This window comes from Phyllobates terribilis, unplaced genomic scaffold (genome assembly GCF_046119375.1).
Source record: "Phyllobates terribilis strain yellow unplaced genomic scaffold, ASM4611937v1 Scaffold_5__5_contigs__length_657084704, whole genome shotgun sequence".
NCBI lineage: Eukaryota > Metazoa > Chordata > Amphibia > Anura > Dendrobatidae > Phyllobates > Phyllobates terribilis.
The window spans coordinates 74,927,964-74,943,134 of NW_027362765.1; the positions used below are offsets into that span (position 1 = coordinate 74,927,964).

At 46.5% G+C, this 15,171-nt stretch overlaps 1 protein-coding gene across 1 annotated transcript in view; it reads left to right on the forward strand.

Annotated features, from left to right (window-relative positions):
• Positions 1 to 15,171, forward strand: part of LOC141272062 (uncharacterized) — a 101,591-nt gene that overhangs the window by 15,315 nt on the left and 71,105 nt on the right. The window lies entirely within an intron of this gene.

Genomic DNA, 15,171 nt, shown 5'->3' on the forward strand with positions numbered 1-15,171 from the left:
GTGAAAAACGCGGGACATACGCTTGTCCCTGGCTGAAAAAACGCATGTAAAATCCGCATGCATTTTTTCTGCCAGGGAGATGCAGAAATGCTCAGGAAAAAATCCGGAGCATTTCTGCATCGTGGGCACATAGCCTTAAAGACGAGGAAGAGAGAAATGTATTACGGCATGCATACAAAAATAGTGATGCCCCTTAGTGTTCCACCCACTACGATGCAGCTTCCTTGGCTTCCACCCAGTACAAGACCCTCACGATGGCTCTCTATGAAGTATGATGCCCCCCAAATAATGTCCCCACAATTCCAATTACACATTGTACCCATACATTAACCCCCACAATCACAGTATGATGCCTTCACTGTGCATTCCCCTACACAATGATGCCCCCTCATTTCTTCCACACAGTATGATGTCCCCCACAGTGCCCTCAGTGCCTTATGAGGCTGCCACAGTGTCCCCAATACAGGATTATGCCCCCACTATGTTCAATAATTCACTATGAGGCCACCATTGGGCTCCCCAGTGCTATATAATGCGCCCACTGTGTATCAATACAGTATGAAGCCACAAAAGTGGTCCTCAATACATTTTAGTTTACCTCCTCCCCATTCAGGAAAATGTACAGACACAATAAAAAATCGCCTAGCCTTTTTCCCATTATGTTCTGCTCCAGTCTGTGCTGTGAGGACGGAGGCTCCACACAGAAGGTATGATAAGGCTATGTGCCCACGATGCAGAAATGCTCCGGATTTTTTCCTGAGCATTTCTGCATCTACCTGGCAGAAAAAATGCATGCGGATTGTACATGCGTTTTTCCTGCCAGGGACAAGCGGAAGTGAAGCGTTCTTCACATGCATTTCTGCATTCGGGTTGACAAGCGCTTTCCAAGCAATTTTAGCATCACTTGGAAAGTACTTGACAACTTGGTCACACTATATAAATCCATGCAACCGGCATGGATTTATATAGTGTGACCGAAAGAACGGTAAAAAATAAATATTATACTTGCCTTCTGATGGCCCCCGGTGTCTTTGTCCTGGCTTGCCGGCAGCTTGTGGTAGACTAATAGGACCTGCCGACGTCAGCGGTCGCGTGACCCGTCACATGACTAAATGACATCACCGCAGGTCCTTTAGTCTACCGCGAGCTGCCGACAAGCCAAGACAAGGACACCGGGGGCCATCAGAAGGTAAGTATAATATTTATTTTTTATTTTATACTTTTTTTTTTTTTCTTTTTTACAGGTTCTATGGTACCCGGGTCCGGAGGAGAGTCTTCTCTTCTCCAAACCCGGGTACCATCCGCACATTGAAACGCATGGAATCCGCATTTGCAGATGCAGTGATGCGGATTCCATGCGGTCCATTGCAAGTCAATGGCGGTGAAAACGTCGCGCTTCCGCAAAATTAATGGACATGCTTTTGGATTTTTCTGCACTGATAATCCGCAGCGGAAATATCCGCAGCATGTGGGGACCATGGGACATGTATTACCAAGCGTTTTTCTAGCGTTTTTGCTGCGGAAATTCCGCTGCAAAAACGCTAGAAAAACGCATAGTGGGCACGCAGCCTAATATCGCTTGCAGCTCCAAAACTTAGACACGCTGGCTGAATAATGGAGCAACAAACTGATGGCTCCACCATTATATGCAACTGGACCTATGTCCTGAAGATGCGGATACCATTGGACTTGAGAATGTTCAGCACTGGATGAGAATAGTAGAGAATCAATTATTTGCCTTGACAACTGTCCCAATGATGTACAGTAGAGTCTCACAACGCCTGTGGAACAGAAAGGTGTTGGATAAATCATTTGTAAACTTGTTACCAATCATTACTAGATGTGAGCTTTAAAATTTATACCCTTGTGTTTTCAACTATATATCTTTATTATTTCTATAATAAAGTCTTTGAACCTGTGGAATTGAGGGAGAGCTGGTATTTGTGAATAAATATTGAATGAAGAATTATATTGTACATAGTTTGGTTTAGAGGTGGTGATTCAGAATGTAAATTTAATTTCTCTTAGTCTTACTTGTAGCACAAAAAAATGTAGAAATTCTTCACCCTGAGAGCTGATAGGACTGGTGGAAATTTGAATTGACACCTGGGCATTGTATAGGGTGCAACAGGCCGAGTGACCAGATTCCTGCAAATCAATTCTCCCATTTCGATTTAGTACTTCTTTGCCGTTCCCCTGCTCCTCTGCCCTGCTATTCAGTAATTTAATTATTTCCATTGTGTTTATGTATGTTATTTTAATATCGATGTATAGTAAAAAAAAGAAGGAGCCTTTGTGCTCTGAAAGCTTGCAAATATAATTTTTCTGGTTAGCTAATAAAGATATCACTCGTAAAATACTTTTGTCTTTTTTTTCGTGGGCATAAAAATATTTACATTGTTTTAATATCATGATAATCGACTGTACCCCACACTACATAAAAGTTTATATTTGTGTATAAGTTTGGAGATTTTGTAGGAATTTGATCTCTATGATGGTGTTCTGCAGTTTGGTTTGATCATTTTTCATTCTTTTATATTAGGTGGTATCTTCCTTCTTGAGTTTCAAGTAGGTTATATTCACTTCGTAACATTGAATTTGCAACATCAACAAATTGAGGGAGTGGCAGGTACTGCTAAGATCTGAAAATTATCAAATTTTCAAGCAACGGGGAGGGACATATAAGACAGTTTGAAATCAATTTTTTTAAACATGAGACCTAAAAAATCTGATCAAGTAATGTGATATGATTGTGTGATGCCTCCTGTTCATCAATGTGCTAGTTATGACCACTTGTTGCAAACAGAGAGGGAAAGAATTGAACCAAGAGACCTAGGTTTGTCACCTCGGCAGACGCAGGCTGAGATGTCATTGTTCAATGTTGTGTGTTCTAGTGGTTGGGAGAACAAACGCAAATTGGAATTACAGCAAGAGTTGCACAGAGGCAAACCTCTGTACGGACTGATTGTCAAATTAGAAGAATGGTGCATAGTGATCACTTCTGTACTGCAAATTATATTGGACATCACATACCAAACATTGACTACACAAACCATCAAAAGGTGTTTACACGACATTGGGCTACAATTCAGACGTCCAGCTACACGTGGTCCGTTGACTTTACTCCTTCGATCTCAAAGCCTATCATGATGCAGACAAAATGGTAATGGAGGCCTATCATCTTCAGAGATGATTCACGCTTTTATCTTGGACGCTACGATAGTCTGGAGAAATTGTGGGTGTTGCCATAAAGAGATTTTCACAAGGGAATGTTATACTGATCCTACTAATGGGATTATGGTGTAGGGTGGTATAATGTATTGTAGCCCAACTCCTCTAGTCTTCATTCTAGGTACACTATTTGGCGTTATATTGATTTGTCATTGGAAGCAATGGTACAGCCATTTATTCAAAGTGTCCCAAGAGTTTTTCAACACAACGCCAGGCTGCATGTTGGTTGTGCCACTGTGAGTAGCCTGCTTGGCCTAAATATGCTACTATGGCCTGAGGCTTGTCCGAACGTTTCTTCCATTGATTATATTTTAGATGTCACTAGTCGGCAATTGCAAACGTACCTTCCAGCAGCAGATACAGATGATTTGCCCAAATGCATTCAGTGTAGCAAAACATTCCTCAACCATTAACAACCACATTGATAGCAGCCAAGGCATGTAAAAGCATGTATTTATGGTCATACTTGATACTGAATAAATCGAGATGTATGGAAAATTTGTTTTCTTTTTTATCATTTGCATATCATTAACATGTATATCGATCCAGTGATTTGCATAACTTCACAATTCTTCCTTCTTGGTGCTTCAATTTCAATATTGAGTAGTATAGGGTGGCACGGTGGCGCAGTGGTTAGCACTGCAGCCTTGAAGTGCTGGGGTCCTGGGTTCAAATCCCACCAAGGAAAACATCTGCAAGGAGTTTGTATGTTCTCCCCGTGTTTGTGTGGGTTTCCTCTGGGTTCTCCAGTTTCCTCCCACACTCCAAAGACATACTGATAGGGAATGTAGATTGTGAGCCCCGATGGGGACAGCGACGATAATGTATGTAAAGCGCTGCGGAATATGTTAGCGCTATATAAAAATAAAGATTATAGTTTCTTTGTTTTACAAAAAGATAAAAACAGAGTCAGACTGGCCCATTGGCGGACCAGTGGGCCGTGACCACTCCTAATTTATCCATTTACTGCAAAGGACAAATCAGTTATGAAGGCCACACCTTCCCAGGAGTTCATCCACATTTCTTTCTTGATTATCCTGTAAAGCTCCCATGTTCTTTCGGAGCTCCTCTTTGCACAATGCTTCCTGTGTGCACACTTCTTGTTTGGCACTACCTATGTTACATAGGTTTTTTATGTTTTAATGCTTCTTAAAATAAAAAATATTAAACCTTATGGAATGATATTGAATATTTGTCAATTTTTTTAGGAATTCACAGAAGCTGCCAAACACTGTGCCATTCACTTTGCACAAATCTTCTTAAAAGCCACAGCCATTTTACACATTGCAAAGGAATTGTTATGCCTGTGTAGCAACTCACTCGGGAATATAGGCTATACACTAAAAAACTGTAACTGACCCTGCTGGTTCCAGTACAGACTAGGTATCCATCCTGACACCGCAGTCCCTTGTGGTGCCTGTGGGTACAGAGATAGACCTATCCACAGACTCGTAGATGGCAACTCGGACCTAACTTGCTTAAACCGCCGTCGAGTTGCTTCACATTCCTCCTAAAGAACCGGAGGGGAGAGCAGAGTGTGAATTATCTACAAGAGTAGAAGTTTGCTGAACAAAGGTAAAATCCCAGAATGAGTAAAGCAAATAATGAAATATCAAACAAAGAATAAAGCAAGTGCTTTAACAAATATACTGCCTGCTTCCTAATGTCAAACAGAAGATATATGCAAAGTATATACAGTGCCTACAAGTAGTATTCAACCCCCTGCAGATTTAGCTGGTTGACACATGCGGAATTAACTTGGCATTATGACATTTGTACTGTAGATCAGCCTGGAAGTGGGAAATGCACTGCAGCAAATTTTGTTTTTGTTTTGTTTTTGTTTGTTTTTTTAAAACGTAAAAAGTTAATTCAGAGTGTCATTTATTATTCAACCCCTCAAACCACAAGAATTCTGTTTGGTCCCCCTAAAGTATTAAGAAGTAGTTCAGGCACCAAGAATAATGAGCTTCACATGTGTGGATTAAAGATCTCTTTTGCCAGCCTTTTCTGACTATTTAAGACCCTCCCCAAACTTGTGAACAGCACTCAGACATGGTCAACATGGGAAAGACAAAGGAGCATTCCAAGGCCATCAGAGACAAGATCGTGGAGGGTCACAAGGCTGGCAAGGGGTACAAAACCCTTTCCAAGGAGTTGGGCCTACCTGTCTCCACTGTTGGGAGCATCATCCGTAAGTGGAAGGCTTATGGAACTACTGTTAGCCTTCCATGGCCTGGACAGCCTTTGAAAGTGTCCTCCCGTGCCGAGGCCAGGCTTGTCCGAAGAGTCAAGGCTAACCCAAGGGCAACAAGGAAGGAGCTCCGGGAAGATCTCATGGCAGTGGGGACATTGGTTTCAGTCAATACCATAAGTAACGTACTCCACCGCAATGGTCTCCGTTCCAGACGAGCCCGTAAGGTACCTTTACTTTCAAAGCGTCATGTCAAGGCTTGTCTACAGTTTGCTCATGATCACTTGGAGGACTCTGAGACAGACTGGTTCAAGGTTCTATGGTCTGATGAGACCAAGATCGAGATCTTTGGTGCCAACCACACACGTGACGTTTGGAGACTGGATGGCACTGCATACGACCCCAAGAATACCATCCCTACAGTCAAGCATGGTGGTGGCAGCATCATGCTGTGGGGCTGTTTCTCTGCCAAGGGGCCTGGCCATCTGGTCCGCATCCATGGGAAGATGGATAGCACGGCCTACCTGGAGATTTTGGCCAAGAACCTCCGCTCCTCCATCAAGGATCTTAAGATGGGTCGTAATTTCATCTTCCAACAAGACAACGACCCAAAGCACACAGCCAAGAAAACCAAGGCCTGGTTCAATAGGGAAAAAGTCAAGGTGTTGGAGTGGCCTAGTCAGTCTCCTGACCTTAACCCAATTGAAAACTTGTGGAAGGAGCTCAAGAATAAAGTCCACATGAGACACCCAAAGAACCTAGATAACTTGGAGAAGATCTGCATGGAGGAGTGGGCCAAGATAACTCCACAGACCTGTGCCGGCCTGATCAGGTCTTATAAAAGACGATTATTAGCTGTAATTGCAAACAAGGGTTATTCCACAAAATATTAAACATAGGGGTTGTATAATAATTGACCCACACTTTTATGTTTAAAATTTAATAAAATTCAACTGAGCAACATAACTTTTTGGTTTGTAAGATTTATGCTTCTGTTCATAAAACCTACTCTCGTTTGCAGTTTGAAGGCTCTAACTTATTTGCATCTTATCAAACCAGCTAAATCTGCAGGGGGTTGAATACTACTTGTAGGCACTGTATATCAAACAAACAGTAAAGCGAAAACCCTTAGCTGGAGTTTCACAGACTGGCTCCAAACATCAATATAATGGTGGGCCTGTCTCATCGGAAATGAGGCTAGGTATTGTGCACCGCAGAGTGACTAGGAATGTGTTCTTCGGCAAACGCGCATCGAATATGACGTGAGCAACCGCGTGCTTTCTATGATGCGTGTGGTCCATGGACACCCCCGGAAGTGAACTGTGCAGGTCACTGCGGATAACGGGATGCAATATATTGATATGGGGAAGGTATTCTAGAGATCATGTGCCCACTTAGATCTACCAATCGGATATTGTTTAGCACCATAGGCGGATTATAATGAGGGCAATATGGGCTACCGCTCGGGGCCCTGAGGCTCCAGGGGGCCCATGAATTGCTCCTATTATAATGCGTATTTTTTTCGGTCATCGCCGTGCTGGCTGAAGGTTTAGATGATCACCGCTGCGGGCCCGCAGCTGTAGGTGGTTTGAATCCTACTGTGTCGCCCCGCCAGTGCCACATGACGCTCCCATCTGGCCGCCGCGGCTGTATATTCACTAGCACGGGTGTGCAGTTAAAATGCTGTTGGTACCGCCCTGCCTGACGTCATGTGGCAGGGCGGTCCCAACATTTAAATTTCCCGCCGGCGCTAGTGCATATACAGGGCTGCGTGATGCAGCCAGCATGTCTGTGAGTGGCTGCTTTGAACTTTGGGACCGCCCTGCCACATGACGTCAAGCAGGGCGGTCCCAAAGTTCAAAGCAGCCACTCACAGACACGCTGTGTATGTATATATGTATGTATATGTGTATGTCTGTATATGTTTGTGTGTGTGCGTGACTGCGTGCAGCCTCCTGCTGAGTATAGATGGCGCCGTGCGGCCTCCTGCTGTCTCTGGGGGGGGCGCCGTGCGGCCTCCCTCTGTGTATAGATGGTGCTGTGTGGCCTCCCGCTGTGTATAGATGGCGCCGTGCGGCCTCCCGCTGTGTATAGATGGTGCCGTGCGGCCTCCTGCTGTGTATAGATAGCTACGTGTGGCCTCCTGCTGTGTATAGATGGCACCGTGCGGCCTCCTGCTGTGTATAGATGGTGCCGTGCGGACTCCTGTGTATAGATGGCGCCTTGCGGCCCCCTGCTGTGTATACATGGCGCCGTGCGGCCCCCTGCTGTGTATAGATGGCACAGTGCGGCCCCCTGCTGTGTATAGATGGTACTGTGCGGCCCCCTGCTGTGTATAGATGGCACCGTGCGGCCTCCCGCTGTGTATAGATGGCACCGTGCGGCCCCCTGCTGTGTATAGATGGCACCGTGCGGCCCCCTGCTGTGTATAGATGGCACCGTGCGGCCCCCTGCTGTCTATAGATGGCACCTTGCGGCCCCCTGCTGTGTATAGATGGCACCGTGCGGCCCCTTGCTGTGTATAGATGGCACCGTGCAGCCCCCTGCTGTGTATAGATGGCACCGTGCGGCCTCCTGCTGTGTATAGATGGCCCCGTGCGGCCACCTGCTGTGTATAGATGGCTACGTGCGGCCTCCCGCTGTGTACAGATGGCACCTTGCGGCCTCCCGCTGTGTATAGATGGGCACCGTGCGGCCTCCCGCTGTGTATAGATGGCTACGTGCGGCCTCCTGCTGTGTATAGATGGCTACGTGTCCTCCATATTGAGTCATACAATTAATGTAAGGCTATGTGCCCACGATGCAGAAATGCTCTGGGTTTTTTTTGAGCGTTTCTGCATCTCCCTGGCAGAAAAAACGCCGTTTTTCCTGCCAGGGACAAGCGGAAGTGAAGCGTTCTTCACATGCATTTCTGCATGCGGGTTGACAAGCGCTTTCCAAGCGATTTTAGCATCACTTGGAAAGTGCTTGACAACTTGGTCACACTATATAAATCCATGCAACCAGCATGGATTTATATAGTGTGACCGTAAAAGAATGGTAAAAAATAAAAAATATATAATTACCTTCTGATGGCCTGCCGACGTCAGTGGTCGCGTAACCCGTCACATGACTAAATGACGTCACAGCAGGTCCTTTTCAGACCATCGTGAGCTGCCGGCAAGCCAGGACGCATCAGATAAAGACATCGGGGGCCATCAGAAGGTAAGTATAATATTTATTTTATTCTTTTTTTACAGGTTCTATGGTACCCGGGTCCAGAGGAGAGTCTCCTCTTCTCCAAACCCGGGTACCATCCGCACATTGAAACGCATGGATTCTGCATGTACAGATGCAGTGATGCGGATTCCATGCGTTCCAATGCAAGTCAATGGCGGCGAAAACGCCGCACTTCCGCAAAATAATTGGTAATGCTGCGTTTTTTTCCGCAATGATAATCCGCAGCGGAAATATCCGCAGCATGTGCACAGCACATGCGGATTATCATTGGGGAACATGGCAGACCTTCTACCAAGCGTTTTTTAAGTGTTTCTGCAGCGGAATTGCCGCTGCAGAAAACGGTTGAAAAACGCATAGTGGGCACACAGCCTAAAAAAAATTATTATAATTAATATTGTGCTAAATTAATTTCACGTGAACTATCACATGATCTATCACAGGGGATCATGTGACATGTGATACATCAGGTGTGTGGGAGTGGGGTGGTGGTGGGGGGCGCCTTCTAAACTGCCCGGGGCCCTTGCTACTCTTAATCCACCCATGTTTAGCACGGTCAGATGACCAGAAGGAGAACTTTCACCCAGAGAATATGTCTGCATTTAAGGATACCGGGCCCACAGTCACTAGAATGGACTGGAGGCTGTTTGTGCTGTCTTTGTTGCAACAAAAGACCTCCACCCTGGCTGCCATAACCACGATGAGTCCCACATGGGATGAAACGCGTCAGGAGGCGGTATAACGGTTTAAAAAGGAACCCTTTGGTCCCCTCTAACTTATGGGAATGAAAGTTAGTACTGTGGATGTTCATACTCCCGATGAAATTTGGAGGACAGATGTGGGTCTCTTTCAGCAATTGGGTGAGCGTGTTCCAATTTATTAATTCAGCTCACTAGTTGTGACATTAGTGTGATTTATTTCTAATTTCCTGAATGGTTTGACTTTAAGTGCTGATATTACTAACTTTAAAGCACATTTTATTACAAACATTATCACAGCCTTTGATATTAGGCCGGACTATGTACTGTTGGTCTTTATTTATGTGTTTTGTATATGTGCCTGGCTTATGCCGTTTTATACTTTTTTAGAAATTCTACATTAAATGTTAAGTTTAAGTCATTGTTATGTCCCATGTTATGTTGGACTTCTTGCAGTTGCCATGTATTGTTGTTTCATTGCTATGCTGTAATATTTACTTTGCTTGAAGTTTGTCCTTTCCCTCTCCCTGTCTCCCTCTGATGTGGCTGTGAGGTAACTAACCCCTCCCTTCTTCTTCATGTTCCTCTCATTCTCCATCTTAACCACCATAGAAGCTCATGTGCTCTCACCCTGTCTCTGAGAAAAAGTCTTTTTACCTGCTGCTGTATGTACTATGACAAAATTTCTGCAAGGAATATAAAGTTTCTTCTGAATCTTCTTCAACGTGCCATCCTGCGGTCGAGTTAAAGCTATCTGTGGACATCGCCCTTGTAAGTAAAGTGAAGAGGCAGTCTGGAAACAGTGTCTCACAGAGCCCTATACTTTCAGCACAGCCGTGGAGATAGAATAGTAAAAAGACTCCCAGATTCATTTGTAAAGCCAGCCACAGCTTCTATAAAGCTACAGAACACACAGCAGAGCATCTGCTCTCAGCACATAAGAGATCATCCAGTGTTCCTTCTCCCTGTGAATTAATATGGCTGAGGGAATGACTACCGGCCTCTGCCAGACCCATTGTTAGATGAAGAATGTATAGAGCTTGATCCACCATCCAGTGAAAAGGCTAAACGTCCCACAAAACCTACATGGAAGTTTAGAGAGAACTTTGAAACCTCTAAACATAAACTTTCCTGTGCTATAGCAGACTTATGGCAAAAACTGCAAAGTCACATTAACAGCCTCTCTCAGCTTGCTTCTCTCAAACTACCACCAGAGGGAGCCCTTGCACAACTGCGTTCAGATTATCAACTGTATGTAGAAACAACAGATGAATATGTCACCGTTCTACAAAAACTCAATACATCTGTTTCCTGTAAACAGCTGCAAGCTTTCCAACAACTTAACTCTGAGAGAGGTTGCATTATGCGTGATATTAAAGCCAAGACAGAGGCAAGAATTGCACTAATGGCTGAGATGTCATCTCGTATTTCTGGCTCAGCCAGGCAGTCAAAACGATCATCTAAGTCACGCTCTTCAAAATCTTAAACCCTCAGCGACAGCTTATAAGAGCACGTGCAGAAGCTGAGGCTACTAAGGTACAAACTGCTTTTGCACAAAGGAAAACTGAGATGGAAGTAGAGGCAGCCAAAGCAGCGCACAGAAAGGCAGATTAAAGGCAGAAATGGAAGCCAGCGCAGCACGCCAAAGGGCAGAAATGGAAGCCAGCGCAGCACGACAGACGGCAGAAGTGGAATCCAGCGCAGCACGCAGAAGGCAGAAATAGAGGCCTTAGAGAGGGAATGTGAACATGCCATAGCCATGGTAAGCTTAAAGGTCCTGGAACAAGCTATCAATGGGAGCCAAAGAGACAGCATCAGTTTAAGTGAATTTGATACGGAAGACCCTCTTAAGCGCACAAGAGACTATGTACAAAGCCAAAATAGTGCAACCCTGATTCCAGCTATCATTCCTGATGCCACAGACATTCCCCTAAGGCAACAGAACACAGCATTTATCAGCATCCTGCATTCAAGGTCAGTTCAACACGCTGCCAACCCTTCATCCTGAAGATCCTTTGTGCACCAGAATGTACCGGGCCCCTGCACCTCACCAAACCCTATACAAGGAAGCACATGTGCGGGTCAATATGCAGACAAGTCATCACATTCCGGTCAGCCACAGAGTTCCAGCACCATGTGTGGCAGAAACTATGCACATTAAGCCAGTTACTGGACTGAATGCCTACGCTGCACCATACTTTCCTGCATTCCTAGGTCAAAATGCCACAGACTGTATGAACAATGTTACGCAGCCAGCAACTGTCTTTCCAAAATTAGAGAATACTGACATGTCTGCCTTTGCAAGGTATTTGGTTCGTTGTGAATTAACTAAGACCGGTTACAAGGTTTGATGATCAACCCGAAAACTACAGAGGTTGGAAATGTGGTTTTAAAACCGAAATTAGTTACCTCGGCATCACCGCTGCTGAAGAGCAAGATCTGCTGATCAGGTGGCTCGGGCCACAATCCACAGAATGGGTTAAGAGACTCATATTTGTCCACATCTATAATCCAATGGCCTGTCTCACTACTGCATGGGAGAGACTAGAACAAAGCTATGGTAGTCCTGAGGCCATAGAAAACGCCTTGTTCAAACAACTAAAGGATTTTCCAAAAATATCCAATAAGGACAGTTTAAAATTCAAAGAGCTCAGTGACCTCTTGTTAGAGATTCAGCTGGCCAAAGCAGACTCGCACCTGCCTGGCCTCAGCTACCTGGACACTGGTCGTGGCGTAATCCCAATAGTTTATAAGCTACCATTCAACATCCAAGATAGGTGGGCCACACTTGGATAAAAGTACAAAAGGGAAAACCAAGTCTCCTTTCCTCCATTTTCCTACTTCTGTGAGTTTATCGAAAATATTGCAGAGTGTAAGACTGACCCAAGCTTTTTCTATGGAGAACCCAGCGGCCCTGGTTCATTCCCTCCCAAGTATCAAAGTCCACGTTCCAGCAATAGAAACCGCAGCAGTCCAGTGTCAGTGAAGAAAACTGATGTTCTTCCCACACCTTTATCAGCTTCAGACAAGAGCGAGGTATGTGAAAAAGTCGAAAATCCTAATCGTATGTGTCCCATTCATGAGATGCCACATCCCCTAAAGAAGTGCATCGGCTTCAGAAAGAAACCCCTCCAGAAACGCAAGGAGCTTCTACAGAAGTTTGGCGTATGTTACGGATGTTGTGCGTCTACTGAACACTTTGCTAAAGACTGTAAAATCTCTACTAAGTGTTTTGAGTGCAACAGTGAGGATCACGTACAAGCGCTCCATCCATCCCAACCTGACTCTGCACCGCTTCCGCCTTCTCCCACCACAAGGCATGGCGGGAAGGATGCAGAGCAAGTGGCAAGTCCTACCACAATATCTACTTCATGTACAGAAGACTGCGCACAAGACCTGTGTGACAAGTCTGGTGTGAAGATATGTCTGGTGAACGTGCATCCTAAGGGTCAACCAGAGAAAACCGTAAAGATGTACGCCTTTCTGGACGATCAGAGAAACCGATCCTTTGCAAGGTCAGAACTCTTTGATCTGTTTGACTTAAAGGGAAACGCTCACCCCTACACCCTGGGCACCTGTAGTGGTGTTACAGAGCTCTCTGGGAAAAAAACCAATGGTCTCATGGTATCTACTCTTGAGAACAATGTCAAGATACCTCTACCCACTTTAGTCGAGTGCAACCAGATACTATCCAACAGAGAGGAGATCCCAACTCCAGAGGCTGCTCTTCGTCACCCCCATCTAAAGAATATAGCCAACAAGATTCCAGCTCTTGACAACAGTGAAAACATCCTAATTCTGCTTGGCAGAGACATTCTGCGGCTACACGAGGTACGTCGGTGTAACGCACACGCCCGGACTGACTGGCGTGTGCGTGTATATGTAGTGATTCCACTGGACCGTACCGGAGAGTGAATGCCTGGAGGGGCGTAACTAAGTATCCACCCGATCCGACCAAGGTCGCACGACGGCATACGATGCCAGTGCACCAAGGAGGAACCGAGCAGAGGGACCAGGTGCTACTCCAGGTCAGACCCCAGACACAGCTGTTGACCCACACCGGGGAATACAGGAACAGGCAGGTTAGGCTGGCACACAGACTGGTGGGTACTGGCAGGTACGGCCGGTATGCAGGCAGGTGGATGTTGGTAAGCACGACTGGTATGCAGGCAGGGAGGAACTGGCAGGTACGACAGGTTGGAGCACAGAGTGGATAGGACCCAGTACAGTGTGTGACTCAGGAACAGAACCGCAAATGCCGTGGACAAACACAGCAGAGTGAGGCCGCCCGGAGCGGCGAGCGAGAGCAGAGCAAGACGAGACCGCCTGCAGCGGTGAGCGAGAGTAGAGCAGGACGAGACCGCCTGGAGCAGTGAGCAAAGGGTCAGAGCAGGACGAGGCTGCCTGGAGTAGCGAGCAAAGGGTCAGAGCAGAGCGAGACTGCCGGAGCAGCGAGCAAAGGGTCAAAGCAGAGCGAGACTGCCGGAGCACCGAGCAAAGGGTCAGAGCAGAGCAAGACTGCCAGAGCAGCGAGCAAAGGGTCAGAGCAGAGCGAGACCGTCTGGAGCGGTGAGCAAAGCAGAGCAGGCAAGAACCGCCGGAGCGGTGATCAAGGCAGAGCAGGCAGAAATCGCCGGAGCGGCGAGCAAGGCTGGGCAGAGGGGACAGGGCTCAGTTCACACGGAACAGACAGGAAGGGAAAGGCAGAACCAGATACCCACAGGGTACTTGCAGAGAAGTAGCGAGTGGAATACAAACTCACAAACAGAAGTACAGTGACAACGAGCAGGAGTTAGGTACGAGTTCAGACTCTGCAGAAAAAGGAGAGATATGGGAAACTGGCTGGAAGATAGGGCAGGAACAGACACTGGGAAAAGATACAGACAACAGATCTAGGTATACGGCCCCTAGAGGGCAGAAGGAACAGGCTAAGAGCGTTTTCACACAGGCCTGGAAATACAGCCTCCAGGAAAGGCAGCTGGCTAGAGAACACAGGCAGGACTCAGTTCAGACACGGGAACTGATACCGCAAGGCAGGAAACATAGACAGGACCTGGCACATCAGTGACTAGAAGCCAACTGACAGTACAAGATGCTCAGGCAAGAATTCCAAGGAGGAGCTGGGTTAAATACCAGGTGACAGACAGCAATAGGCTGAGGAAGCATCAGGGGTGTGTCTGCAGTAGCTATAAGAAACAGGAAGTTCAGCTGGCGTCGCCCTAGGCAGACAGAGCAGAGCAAAGCAGACCATATGGAAAGAAGCCAAAGTGACAGTCTGGACTGGAAATTAAGTGCGCGCTATTGCACAGTGGGAGATGGACCACTATGCAAGGACGCCGCCAGGTATGTTACAGTCCCCCCCCCCCCTTACGCCCCCTCTTCTTCAGGCCTGCCAGAATCTTCCGCAGGGAATTCGAGGGCCAATCCTTCAATTCAAGGAGATTACTTCTGCTGTCCACAGAAAAAAATGGTCTCATCTGGGTAGCTAGGATGCTACCTCCTATCCAGCCATCCTCAGCAACAGACGAAACGGGTGGAGTACCAGGAACAGCACACAAGGAAGTCTCCACATATTTTCAGGTGGCACCCCAGAGGGTACAGGAGACAACTGGAAGTCCCCCGCCGGGTTGGAGGGGGGCAGAGACTCGGGGGTACACTCTGCTTCGGGGTACATCTTGTCAAGCTCACAGGATGAAATGGGCGAGGTATCAGGTACAAGGTGTAGAAACGTCACTGTCCCTTTGTTATCTGGTGGTACCCCGGAGGATTCAGGAAACAACTGGAGGTCCTCCGCTGGGTCGGAGGAGTGCAGAGACTCGGGGGTAACCTCTGCTT